This window comes from Cervus canadensis, chromosome 12 (assembly GCF_019320065.1).
Source record: "Cervus canadensis isolate Bull #8, Minnesota chromosome 12, ASM1932006v1, whole genome shotgun sequence".
NCBI classification, from domain to species: domain Eukaryota; kingdom Metazoa; phylum Chordata; class Mammalia; order Artiodactyla; family Cervidae; genus Cervus; species Cervus canadensis.
The window spans coordinates 39736669-39748782 of NC_057397.1; the positions used below are offsets into that span (position 1 = coordinate 39736669).

Sequence of the window (12114 nt, forward strand, 5' to 3'; positions counted from 1 at the left end):
AACAGGGCCACTGGAAGTATAGAACAACTTAACAGCTCTAGACAACATGAGATTCATCATCAGCAGAATTTCATTTCACGCAAGAAATTGAAATCATAAAATTATTATCAAAGTTTTTGTCCTTGGGCCTTTAAGGAGTCAGGAAAAGTAAGAAAGAAATTATCTTCTCCAGTTTTTTATTAAGCAACTTCAGTTTTTAAAATACCAATGAAGAACAAATGCAGCAATAGTCCATTTGGCACCTGGCCTATCAGTGAACCTCTTCCTACTTTCTGAGTAGCTCAGTCTTAGCTCCCGTTTTCTTCAAAGATAATCTAAAATGCTAACTGTTTTGTGTATTCTTTGCTGATCTCCATGAGCAAATACACTCTACCTATATTAGTGGCTCCCAACCTTTTTGGCACTAGGGACTGGTTTTGTGGAAGACAATTTTTCCACAAACTGGGTAGGAGGGGTGGTTTGGGGTGATTCAAGCACATTACATTTATTGTGCACTTTGTTTCTATTATTATTACATCGGCTCCATCTCAGATCATCAGGCATCAATTCCTGACAGTTGAAGACCCTGCTAAATGGTGCTTTTCCAATTGTACTTTGTCTCAGAGATCACTTAAACGCTAGATTTACCTATATTCTGGGCTTCCCCGGTGACTCAGTGAAGAATCTGCCAGCAAAGCAGGAGACTCAGGTTCAATCCCTGGGTTGGGAAGATTCTCTGGAGAAGGGAATGGTATCCCACTCCTGTGTTCTTGCCTCGAGAATTCCATGGAGAGAAGAGCCTGGCGGGGTATAATCCATGGGGTTCCAAGGAGGCAGACATGACTGAGCAACTAACACATTAAAGAGTTACAATATTTTTCTATGAAGGGCAAATGTTTTAGGCTTCACTGGCCATTTAGTCTCTTTCACAGATGCTCAACTCTGCCATTTTACTGTAAAAGCAACCAATAACAATATACAAATGAAGGAACCGGGATGTGTTCCAATAAAACTCTATTTATTGACATTGAAATCTGAATTTCATATAATTTCACATGTCACACAGTATTAATCTTTTTTTAATTTTATTCTTAATCATTTAAAAATGTAAAAATGCTTCTTCACTCATCATCCATGCAAAAACAAGTGGCAGGCCAGATTTAGTTCACAAACTGTGTTTGTTTGGACATTGTGTTCTGGACTACGGGTTCTGTAAGATGAGGCATCTCCTAACCTTGTCTATATCATCCCTGCAGTATTTAATAAGTGCTTCTGTGAGTATTTGTCAAAGTGAATACTGGCATCATAGAGATAAGAAGCAGTGAATACAAACAAAACGTAAAGAAAGTTCACCCTTCTGTCTTCCTCCTGTCTTCCTCGTCAGAATATTTTAAGGGAGTCCTATATTATTCTCTTTCATACTTTTCTGTTCTTTTCAACTAAGTAGTTACCAACATAGTTAATTATGAATTTATTTGTGAGTTTTCATGTTTATTACTATATTGATTTCTATCAATGACATGATAAAGTATCATAAATGTAATGACTTTCAAAGCAATACATATTTTCATCTGTTTCCACAAGTCATTAGTCAGATGGGCTTGGCTGGGTCTCTGCTTAGAGAATGTCACAAGGCTAAAATCAAGGTGTCTACAGGACTGTGATCCTTTATAAAAACTTGAGAGGGTCTATATGACAGAATCTGCTTAGAAGCAGACTTTTTTTCTATGAAAGGCAAATGTTTTAGGCTTCACTGGTCATTTAGTCTCATGTTGGCTGAATTGAGTTCCATGCAGCTATAAGACTGAAGTCCTCATTTCTTAGATGACTGTTGGCTTATTCTCAGCACCTAAATTCTACTGCATTCCTTGACTCATATTCCCCATTTCTTTAAAGCCAGTAGCTGTGGATCAAAGTCCTTTTCATGCTTCATTTCTCCTTCCTTTTCTTCAGCTCCTTATCTCCCTCCAGCTTTAACCAAGAAAGGGTCTCTGAATTTTATTTATTTATTTTTTCCTTGATGACTGATCTGTTATATTTATAACAATGTTAGATGCAGCTTGCTTGTACCTCGAATATTACACATTAAAGTGCAACAGGCTGTTGCGTCTTGCATTTCATGTGAAGTAGGAGATAGTTTCCACCCTCACTTTGGTCCTCTGGTTTCACATGACTTAGTATTATTAGTTTAGAAATGCAATTGTGGTTTAGTTTAACTCAGCCTAATTAGCTGTTGGGCAGTTTCACCCTCTCTGAACACACATTGTTATTTCCATCCCACCCCCAGTGCTTAGGGCAGCAACACCACGATGTCCACACTTCTGCTCCAGTGCGTGTAACAGGATGACAAGAATACGACAGTCAGATGCTCCAAGAGGATGGCCCAGGGCTATGGCTCCTCCTTCAGTGTTGACCTTCTCTGGGTTTAAGCCAAGTTCTTTAGCTACTGCAACAGAGAGGGCTGCAAAGGCTTCATTGATTTCGAATACATCAACATCCTCCAGTGACCACCCAGCTTTTGCAACAGCTTGCTTTATTGCTGGAATTGGTCCTATTCCCATAAAGGCTCCTGCTTGTGCCCAGGAGACTATCTGTGCTAAGGGTGTGAGCCCACAGTTGCCAGCTTCAGACTTCTTCATCAGAACCACTGCTGCAGCACCATCATTAATTCCTGAAGCATTAGCTGGTGTGACTGTTCCCATTCCATCCATAAGGAAGCAAGGCTTTAGCTTGGACACGGCTTCTATGTTGCTCCCATGGTGAGGAAACTCACCTGTTTTAACTTCAGTAAGACCTTTTTTTAGAAGATACAAAAACTGGTACGATCTCTTTGTCCAAACTGCCGGCCTTCTGTGCATTCTCCGTCCTGTTTTGGGACAGCACTGCACCCTCGGCCTGGTCTTCTCTACTCACTTGCCATTGTTTGGCCACATTTTCGGCTCTTATGTCCATATGATAGTTGTGGAATGCCTCAGTGAGCCCGTCACAGAGTATATGGTCAGTCAGTGGTTTTTCCCAATCTTGATTCACGTCAAGTGAACCAAATCAGGAGTCTTACTCATATTTTCCATGCCTCCTGCAACAACAATGCTGGAGTCTCCTATCCTTATCGACTGGGCTGCAAGGCACACAGCTTGCAGGCCTGACCCGCCGATAATTCGGCAGCTCCACTCTGGAACAGAGTGGGGGATTCCTGCACCCACACTGGCCTGTCGAACAGGGTTCTGCCCCAGCCTACTGCCAAAACGTGTCCAAATATGACCTCCGAGGCTTCTTCGGGAGCCACAGCGGCCCTTTTCAGGACCTCTCTGATGACAGCTGAGCGCAGGTCACGGACAGGAACGGTGGATAAGGCACCATTGAAGGAGCCTGTGATGGTGCGCGCCACGGAGACGAGGATCACTGGGTCGGAGTCTGCACTCGTCCTGCCGCACTACCGCCTCTGGAGCAGCTACTGTGGGCCCCAGGGCAGTCGGCTTGGTGCTGGCTTTTAAGTTTCATGTGATTAGATGTTCTTACCCATATAGTCTAGGGTACTATCTCCATGTCAAGATCAGTAACCTTAACTACGTCAGCAAAGTTCCTTGGCCATGTAATATAACATTGTTATAGGTTTCAGGGGTGAGTGCACAGACATCTTTGGAAGGAGGCATTATTCAGTGTACCACAATTACCAACCATCCCTGTAAGTTTCACAAACAAAGGTCCTATCTTTTTTATCATTGTTGCATACCCAATGTGTGACACGCTTGCCAGACACATAATAATTGCTCGATAAATATATCTTGAATCGAAGAAAGAATAAGTGAGCAAATGAATGAGTGAATATGTGGATCTAGAGTTTAGTAGAATGTTCTAACCTTGAATCAAACATTTAGGAATTTTGAGTGAATCTATGGGTCAGTGGTTAACAAAAGCACAGATTTTCACTTTAGGAAAACATGAATTCAAATTGGTGATTTTATTGTCACTTATTAACTGAGTACCAAGAATCTCTGTGCCACAGTTTCTTCATATGAAAAATGGGAAATCAAAACTTCTGTCTAAACGTTTTGCTGAGGATCAGATATATACAGCTGTGTATCTAGTTCCTGGATATTACAGTGCCTAGCTCATAGTAAGCACTTATTTTACTATAGCCATTATAAATGTTGCAGGTATTCTGAGGTCTAGGTAGTTGATGGAATTAATTTATTTGGGAAGAAATAGAATAGAGGAGAAGGGGAGGAAGGGGAGATGGGTAGGGTTAGGTCCAGGAGATGGAAGGGAAGAGAGAGGTCTCAGCAGAACACTGTCACTTAGCAATATTTAAGAAGCAAGTAACTAAAGAGAAGTAAGAATCAATAGTTAAAGACGCAAGAAAGATAGAGAAGAGCACAGTCTTGGAAACAAAAGTGGAGGAGGAACTTGAAGGACAGAGTCACTAACAGCTTCAAATACGAGGACAATATCATGTAATGTAAAAATTGAAATGAGTCCATTATATTATTGGATAAAGATGTCAGTGGTGACCCAGCAGGGAAGGTTTGGTGAAATATTAAGGAAGACATTCAAGTGTAGCAATTTGAAGAAGAAATGGAAAAAGAAGGAATGAAAAAATGGAAATGGAATGAGAAAGCATGGTCTATTCTTTCCAGAAGTTTGATGTTGAAGGAAAAAAGAAAGATGAGCCATAATTTGGAGAAAAGGCTTGATGTAAATGGGAATTTGGAGTGCACATGTATTTATTTTACTGTCCTTCACACATTTCTTACCACAGCTTTTCAATCCCTTTCCCTCTCTGTCTTTTCCACCATCCCCCATCAATGATAAAATTAATCAATTAATCAATAAAAAGGTTAATCAATAGTAAATCTAAGAGAGAAATGGAAAAATTTACTTAAGCCAACTTGGGAGACAGTTTTTCAGCAAACTCTGAGGCCTGTTCTGCAGAGGTAAAGGGGGATTCCCTGATGACTCAGACAGTAGAGAATTTGCCTGCCAATATGGGAGACCCAGGTTCAATCCCTGGATCAGGAAGATCCCCTGGAGAAGGAGGTGGTAACCAGTATTCTTGTCTGGAGAATTACATGAACAGAGGAGCCTGGTGGACTACAGTCCATGTGATTGCAAAGAGTCAGATGTGACTGTCACACACAAAGTGGGAAGCCAGTATATAATGTGATTTTAGAAAGAGGGTCCCTGCAATCAAGCACACATATTGATAGAAGGCTATTGCTATTTGCAACGAACAGATATGGTATCCTAGTGAATGGTTTTAGTGTTTTTCCAAGTGTAGGGAGGTGCAAGAAACCAGATTCACAAAATTTTCTCCTGAAAATATTTAACTATCTGAAGGCCACTTCTGCCAGTTTTCCAAGTACAAAGTGCCTTATCCTGATCTTCACCCTGAGTTCCTTTCAGGTTGTACTGTAGGTCAGTGACAGCAGTGGGTAATGATTTGATTCTTGTAGAACTGGATGATGGGCAACATTCTTTATTTTACAATCCCTTCCCTTTTGGCTTTAATGTCAACCCAGGTTTGAGAGGTATTCTGTGACCAAGTTGTCCCACAGTGCTAGAAATGCTCATTCCCGGTTTGGGTGAGGATTTCATTGGTAGGTCACCTCATGTAGTATTACTGAAGTAGGCTTATTAAATAGCAGCCAAAAACCCCTGTCCCACCTGTCTTACTAGTCTGTTATAATCCAGTTAATGATTTCCTCTTGTTGCTTCTTCCCAAATCTAGACTTCCAGGGTTATAATCATTGATCTCATTGAACTGTATATGTGGTCAATGCTCTCAGTTTATCTAGTTCTTTTTGGTAGAGGCTTAGAAACACATTTTGTAATGCAAGAAATAATAATCTTGTAAAATAGGCTGAATACCAGTAATATACCTCATCACATTAATTAGGTCATAAGAAAGTATTCAAGTTAAAACTTGCATTAGATGCAACTCAGTATCTCCCCAGGTTGTCTGACCCAGGCTGCTCTGCACCAGCCATCTTAAAGGGAAATGACAAGTTGGAATCATATGTAAAGCTCACCATAGACACTTGCATGTACCAGATGAGGGGTGGCTTATCGTGTTCTCTTACAGGCTTGAGAAAGGAATGCTGTCTTCTAAGGAGTTGCATGGCTGATGTCTAAAGAAGAAAAATTGATCTTTATGGTTGAGCAGGTATTTCTGCCCTTGAGGAGGTCTGGTTAATGCTCAGTGTAGATGCATAATGCAGGCTAGAGGTGAGGGTGGAGGCCTATATGGGCAGAGAAAAGCTTTATGTTTAAACTTTTATCTCACTTTAAAATACCAATTTTATTTCATTACCCCATCATGCTCAACAAAGAACCTCAACTACTTCGTGCAACATATAGCAACTATCAGGTAGGACCTTTCTCAACTTGTTAAGATAACCTGCTTCCCACATCTCAACTCCCCAAAGGTCTTACCTTCTGCCTTGCTATCAAGTGGAAGTGATAAACTGTCACATATCAGAACAATTCTGTCATTTGTGCACTGAATCCCTTCCCTGCTTGCTTTTCTACCATCTAGTGTGTGTTAATTGCTCAGTTGGGTTCAACTCTTTGTGACCCCAGGGACTGTAGCCCACCAGGCTCCTCTGTCCATGGAATTCTCCAGGCAAGAATAATGGAGTGGGTTGCCATTCCCTTCTCCAGGGATTGTCCCAACCCAATGATAGAACCCAGGTTTCCTGCCTTGCAGACATATTCTTTACTGACTGAGCCACCAGGGAAACCCGCCTTCTTACCATGATCTTGAATAATTATTAACTCCTCTGTATCCCAGATCATTCCATTGTAAAGTGGAAGCAAAAACTCACTATGTTAATGTAGATTAAATAAGGGAAGCATGAAGAAAATGTTAATATAATGGCTGGTGTTTAGTAGGCACTCAGTATCTTTTCTCCCTTCCTTTTTTAAAAAATATTTTTGGGCACATTGCCCAGCATGCAGGATCTTAGTTCCCTGGCGAGGGATCAAATCTGTGCCCCCTACAGTGGAAGCCTGGAATCTTAACCACTGGACTACCAGGCAAGTCCCTCCCTTGCTTCTAATACTAAATGTATCACCTTTTTGGTACCTTATTCCATTAAAGTTTTTCCCCTATCCCTTGTCTTCCTCTGGTATAATCAATTATTAGGCTTTTTCATTAGATACTTCTGTTCTATTAGTATCTAGGATTTCCCATTTCTTTTCCATTTTTCATCTATTACATGCCAATTGTTCTTTACTCTCTTATAAGCTTACTCTGCAGTTCTACCTTCTGGTCTTGGTTGTCAGTTGGGTATCTCAGCTTTCCTTCATGCAGCCACTTGATCTCTTCTAGGCCATCCTTGTGCTGTGGGCTTACTCTACGACAGAAGCAGAGTTGAAAACAAGTCATAAGATGAGCCCGAACTCAAAGAGTGGAGAAAAAGACCTCTGCTAGATGGGAGAAACTGTCAAATCACCTTGCAAACAAAGAACACGGATGTAGGTAAGCCATTATCTGAGGCTATCCATAAAATGAATCTACACAATAGCCAAGACTCAGAAAGAGAGCCTAATTGTTTTTCTTGCCTTTAAAGTATAGGATATTGGTATATGTACATACATGTGTTTTGCTCAGTCGTGTCTGACTCTTTGCGACACCATCAACTGTAGCCTGCCAGGGTCCCCCATCCATGGGGATTCTCCAGGCAAGAGTACCGAGTGGGTTGCCATGCCTTCCTCTAGGGTTCTTCCCAACCTAGGGATCAAACCCAGGTCTCCTGCATTGCAGGTGGATTCTTTACCATCTGAGTCAACAGGGAAGCACATGATTACTGGAATGGGTAGCCTATCCCTTCTCCAAGGCATCTTCCCAACCCAGGAATCAAACCAAGGTCTCCTGCACTCTGACAGATTCTTAACCAGCTTAGCTACCAGGGAAGCCCAGATGCAAATATAAATACATAAAAATATCAAGAATACTCAAACTGCCACACAATTGCACTCATCTCACACACTAGTAAAGTAATGCTCAAAGTTCTCCAAGCCAGGCTTCAGCAATATGTGAACTGTGAACTTCCAGATGTTCAAGCTGATTTTAGAAAAGGCAGAGGAACAAGAGATCAAATTGCCAACATTCACTGGATCATCGAAAAAGCAAGAGAGTTCCAGAAAAACATCTATTTCTGCTTTATTGACTATGCCAAAGCCATTGACTGTGTGGATCACAATAAACTGTGGAAAATTCTGAAAGAGATGGGAATACCAGACCACCTGACCTGACTCTTGAGAAACATTGTATGTAGGTCAGGAAGCAACAGTTAGAACTGGACGTGGAACAACACACTGGTTCCAAATAGGAAAAGGAGTACATCAAGGTTGTAAATTGTACCCCTGCTTATTTAACTTATATGCAGAGTACATCATGAAAAATGCTGATCTGGAGGAAGCACAAGCTAGAATCAAGATTGCTGAGAGAAATATCAATAACCTCAGATATGCAGATGATACCACCCTTATGGCAGAAAGTAAAGAAGAACTAAAGAGCCTCTTGATGAAAGTGAAAGAGGAGAGTGAAAAAGTTGGCTTAAAACTCAACATTCAGAAAACTAAGATCATGGCATCCGGGTCCCATCACTTCATGACAAATAGATGGGGAAACAGTGGAAACAGTGGCTGACTTTATTTTAGGGGGCTCCAAAATCACTGCAGATGGTGACTGCAGCCATGAAATTAAAAGGGCGCTTACTCCTTGGAAGGAAAGTTATGACCAACCTAGATAGCATATTAAAAAGCAGAGACATTACTTTGTCAACAAAGGTCCATCTAGTCAAGGCTATGGTTTTTCCAGTGGTCATGTATGGAAGTGAGAGTTGGACTATAAAGAAAGCTGAGCGCCGAAAAATTGATGCTTTTGAACTGTGGTGTTGGAGGAGACTCTTGAGAGTCCCTTGGACTGCAAGGAGATCCAACCGGTTCATCCTAAAAGAAATCGGTCCTGGGTATTCATTGGTTGGACTGATGCTGAAGCTGAAACTCCAATACTTTGGCCACCTGTTGTGAAGAGCTGACTCATTCAAAAAGACCCTGATGCTGGGAAAGATTGAGGGCAGGAGGAGAAGGGGACGACAGAGGATGAGATGGTTGGATAGCGTCACCGACTCGATGAACATGGGTTTGGGTGAACTCCGGGAGTTGGTGATGGACAGGCGGGCCTGGCGTGCTGTGGTTCATGGGGTCACAAAGAGTCAGACACGACTGAGCAAATGAACTGAATTAATCAATATATACTTAATTGAGTACTGGAAGATATCTATATTTCAAAACTCCTCCAAAGGTAGTAGAAAAGTTTCCCTAGTGATAAGGACAGAGGCTGTAATGAAGTTTGGAATTAGGATTTGGGAAGTGCAAATAGGCATTTATTTTAAGATTATGAAGTGATGGAATTTACCTGGGTCTTGAAGAAAGTGCTATAAAAATCAAGAAAGTTTGAGAAGCAGTGCAGGAATAATAAAACTGTGAATAAAAGGGCAGATTTTAGAACAAGAGAAATTCTTCAAGGTGTCCATACTTCAGTAATTTCTTCTGTGTCGCTTTAGGCTCCGAAAGTCACAGATCCCTATATTAAACAGTAGCACTGTGTACCTTTCTTTGCAGTATTCATTAATGTTGAAACTTTACATTACATTGTGTAAGCTTCTACACAGAAGTCAGACGTTGCCATTTTTCCAACTTCTTTGAGCACAAATATTTTATATATGTAAACCAGTCAGAATGTCCATGATCAACAATGCTACAAATAACAAATGATGGAGAGGGTGTGGAGAAAAGGGAACTCCCTTACGCTGTTGGTTGGAAGTTGGTGCAGCCACTATAGAAAACATTATGGATGTTCCTTAGAAAACTGAAAGTAGAATTACCATACGATCCAGCAATCATATTCCTAGGCATATACCTAGAGAAAACCATAATTCCAAAAGACACCCCTCTGTTTATTCATTGTAGCACTATATACAATAGCCAGAACATGAGAGAAACTAAATGTCCATCAATAGAGTGATGGATAAAGAGGTAGTACCTATATATATACAATGAAATATTGCTCAACCATAAATAAGGAATGAAATTGTGCCATTTGCAGAGATGCATGGCACATCTGTTACACTTTATCACAGAGAGTGTGGCATCACTGACTCAATGGACATGAGTTTGAGGAAACTCAGGGAGATGGTAAACAACAGGGAAGCCCAGCATGCTGCAGTTCATGGGGTTGCAAAGAGTCGGACACGGTCGTGTGACTGAACAACAACAAAACTATCCTAGCAGAGTTTCCCAGGTGGCTCAGCAGTAAAGAATCCACCTGCAGTGCAGGAGACATGGGTTTGATCCCTGGGTTAGGAAGATCCCCTGGAGAAGGAAATGGAAACCCACTCCAGTATTCTTGCCTGGGAAATCCCATGGACAGAGGAGCCTGGAGGGCCATAATGCATGGGGTTGCAAAGACGATTTAACAACTAAACAACAAAAGCAATCTATTTATTTGCAAATATTTTTGATCTTCTTTTGGAAACATTCTTACCTGAGGTACATAATTCCTTGTTGATCTTTTGATGGTCAATTTTATGTGTCAACTTCACTGGACTAAGTGATGCTTAGATAACTGGTAAACATGATTTCTGAGTGTGTCTGTGAGGGTGTTTTCAGAAGAGATTAGCATTTGAATCAGTAGATTGAGTAAAAATCACCCTCATAAATGTGAGCAGGCATAATACAATCCTGGCGGTGGTTGTTTAGTCTCTAAGTTGTATCTGAATCTTTTTTTTTTTTTTTCCAGTGGGTTTTGTCATACATTGATATGAATCAGCCATAGATTTACACGTATTCCCCATCCCGATCCCCCTCCCACCTCCCTCTCCACCCGATTCCTCTGGGTCTTCCCAGTGCACCAGGCCCGAGCACTTGTCTCATGCATCCCACCTGGGCTGGTAATCTGTTTCACCATAGATAATATACATGCTGTTCTTTCGAAACATCCCACCCTCACTATCTGAATCTTGAGACCCCATGGACTGTAGACCCCCAGGTTCCTTTGTACATGGGATTTCCCAGGCAAGAATACTGGAGTGGGTTGCCACCCCTTCTCCAGTGGTTCTTCCCCATCCAGGAATTGAACCCTGGTCTCCTACATTGCAGGCAGATCCTTTACCAACTGAGCTGTCAGAGAAGCTTAGTCCAATCCTTTGAGTACTTAAATAGAACAAAAAGGTGAAGGAAGGGTGGATTTGCTCTCTGCTTGATCTGGACATCCGTCGTCTCCTACCCTGAGACCTAGGTACTTCTGATTCCTGTATTTTCAGACTAAGTTGGGATCTTATACCATAGAACTCCCAATTCTTAGGTCTTTTGATTCAGACTAAATTGCACCACTGGTTTCTTTGTTCCAGCTTGCAGACAGCAAGCAGATCATGGGACGTCTAAACGTCCATTACTCTGGGAGTCAGTTCCTATGATATATCCTTTTATATACATCTTTAAACATCTTACTGATTCCGTTTCTCTAGAAAGTCCTGACAAAAACACTTCTCCATGACATATAATTCCTATTGGAATTTATATTTAATTTTCAATTTCAACTTAATTATTACTCCTTTATAAATGACATTTATTTGTGGCAACTGTTATAGAGAGTCCTTGTCTTTGCTGTTCTGTGCTTTCACTATGTTGTGACTAACAGTGGATTTCTACATATTTAACCTGTTTAGTTCACATGATGGCTTTTGAATTATAATTTGTACCTTTCATGAATTCTCAAAAAATGTTATCATTGTTTCTTCCCTGTTTTCTCTAATCTCCTTTTAGAATTTCAATTATGCATGTGTTCATTCTTATTTTCTTTTTGTATGCCACTTAAGTTAGTTTTCAAGGTTTCTATATCCTAACATCTCTGTAAGCTGCATTTATTTATTTCATTATTAATTTATACATAATAATTTACTATCATTAGTCTATAATTGCTCTTTTAGCTTACGACTTATCTTTCTGCTATTATATTTAACCCATTTATTGAAGTTTTGACTTAAATTATTAAGTTTAATCTCTCAGCTTCTTCTGGTTTTCCTGACCAGTAGTATAAAACAGGTAGCATTCAATATAAAGTAGAAC

At 40.7% G+C, this 12114-nt stretch overlaps 1 pseudogene; it reads right to left on the reverse strand.

Moving 5' to 3' along the window:
* Positions 1-2222: 2222 nt before the first annotated feature.
* LOC122450936 lies at positions 2223-10542 on the reverse strand (annotated as a pseudogene).
* Between the last annotated feature and the right edge of the window lie 1572 nt (positions 10543-12114).